The sequence below is a fragment of the Arachis duranensis genome, chromosome 9, assembly GCF_000817695.3.
Source record: "Arachis duranensis cultivar V14167 chromosome 9, aradu.V14167.gnm2.J7QH, whole genome shotgun sequence".
In the NCBI taxonomy this organism is placed as follows: domain Eukaryota; kingdom Viridiplantae; phylum Streptophyta; class Magnoliopsida; order Fabales; family Fabaceae; genus Arachis; species Arachis duranensis.
In genome coordinates, this window is record NC_029780.3 from 102,863,578 (window position 1) to 102,866,157 (window position 2,580).

The following is a 2,580-nucleotide window of genomic DNA, read 5'->3' on the forward strand; positions in this document are numbered from 1 at the left end:
AGGTTGCAAGTTGGAGTTAAATGCCCAAAACAGGTTACAACCTGGCGTTTAACTCCAGAAACAGACTATGCACGTGTAAAGCTCAAAGCTCAGCCCCAGCACACACCAAGTGGGCTCCATAAGTGGATTTCTGCACTATCTATCTCAGTTTACTCATTTTTTGTAAACCTAGGTTACTAGTTTAGTATTTAAACAACTTTTAGAGATTTATTTTGTACCTCATGACATTTTTAGATCTGAACTTTGTACTTTTTGATGACATGAGTCTCTAAACTCCATTGTTGGGGGTGAGGAGCTCTGCTGTGTCTCGATGGATTAATGCAATTATTTCTGTTTTCTATTCAAACACGTTTGTTTCTATCCAAGATATTCATTCGCACTTCAATATGACGAATGTGATGATCTGTGACATTCATCATCATTCTCAACTTATGAACGCATGCCTAACAACCACCCCGTTCTACCTTAGATTGAATGAGTATCTCTTAGATCCCTTAATCAGAGTCTTCGTGGTATAAGCTAGAATCTATTGGCAGCATTCTTGAGAATCCAGAAAGTCTAAACCTTGTCTGTGGTATTCCGAGTAAGATTCAAGGATTGGATGACTGTGACGAGCTTCAAACTCACAAGGGTTGGGCGTAGTGATAGACGCAAAAGGATCGATGGATCCTATTCCAACATGAGTGAGAACCGACAGATGATTAGCCGTGCGGTGACAGCGCACCTGGACCATTTTCACTGAGAGGACGGATGGTAGCAATTGACAACAGTGACCCACCAAACATATAGCTTGCCATGGGAGGGAACTTGCGTGCGTGAAGACGAAGATAGGAAGAAAGCAGAGATTCAGAAGACAAAGCATCTACAAAACTCCAACCTATTCTCCATTACTGCATAACAAGTATTTATTTCATGCTCTTTTGTTCATTTTCAAGTCAACTGATAATTATAATTGATATCCTGACTAAGAGTTACAAGATAACCATAACTTGCTTCAAGCTAACAATCTCCGTGGGATCGACCCTTACTCACGTAAGGTATTACTTGGACGACCCAGTGCACTTGCTGGTTAGTTGTGAGAAGTTGTGAAGAATTGTGATTTCCAATTTCGTGCACCAGATCTCTTGAAATTTCAACATTTGTTGTGCAAGGGAGTGCAGTTATTGGGTTAATGACTCAGTTTGTTCAGGAGGGTATGATTCAGTGGACACTGTCTTAATCTCTCCTTTCATTGGAGTCTCATTAGATGAGTACAGATGCTGATTGTTGGCAACTGTGTTAATGAGCTCGTGAGCTTCCTCAATTGTCTTTTTCATGGGATTGAACCACCAGCAGAATGGTCTAAGGACATCTTAGCCATATCTGTGAGTCTGTAATAGAAGATGTCTAACTTTACCCATTCTGAAAACATTTCAGTAGGGCATTTCCGTAGCATCATCTTGTATCTCACCTAAGCATCATAAAAGGATTCATCATCTCCTTATTTGAATCCTTGAATGTCCAGTCTTAGCTGGGTCAGCTTCTTTAGGGGAAAGTATTGATTCAAGAACTTATCCACCAACTTATTCCATGTGTTCAAGCTTGATTTAGGTTGATTATCCAACCACCTCTTTCCTTGGCCTTTCACAGCAAATGGAAAGAGCAACAACTTGTAGATATCATGGTCTACTCCGTCAGTGTACACTGTGTCAGTATATTACAAGAATTCAACAAGGAATTCTATAGGCTTTTCTTGAGGAAGTCCTTGAAACTGGCAGTTTTGCTGCACTAGAGTGATTAACTGTGGGTTGAGCTCAAAATGAGCTACTCCAATAGGAGGTATACTAATGCTACTTCCATAGAAGTCAGGAGTGGGACCTGTATAGGACCCCAAAGTTTTTCTTAGTTGTGTCTCTGCCTCTAGATCCATAGTGCACTCTTCTTGTTCCTGCATATAGAAACAAGAGATAAAGAAAAGTGGGAGTCTTTATGTCAGAGTATAGAGAGCTCCCAGTGAGATACCCAAGAAGAAACAAGAATTAAAGATTTTTTTGGTATAAATTCGAAAATAAATAAGGAAAATAGAAAAAAGAAATAATTAGAAATTTAAAAAATTAAAAGAAAAAGTTAATTAAGGATTTTTGAAATTCAAAATTGAAAGAAAGAAAGACCAATGAAACACCAAACTTAAAATTAAAACAAGATAAAGTAAACAACTAATTAAAAAGATTTGAAAATAAGATAAAATATTTGAATTTGAAAAATTGAAATTTAAAAAGAAAGAGTAAAAAGAAGATCTTGAAATTTAAAATTGGAAAGAAAAAGTCAAACAAAGAAAGATAAGATGTGAAGGATTTGAAAAGATTTTGTTTTAAAATTTGAAATTTGAATTTTGTAAACTTGAATTTTGAAATTTTGAATTTTCAAATTTAAAAAATAGAAAAGATTTAAAAAGATAAGAATTTAAAATTTAAGATTTGAAAGAAGATAAGATAGGAAAGATTCAAATTAAAAAGATATGATAAAGATTTGAAAAGATAAGATTTGAACTTTAAAATTAAAATTTACTAACAAGAAAATACCACACTTAAAATTTCTTTG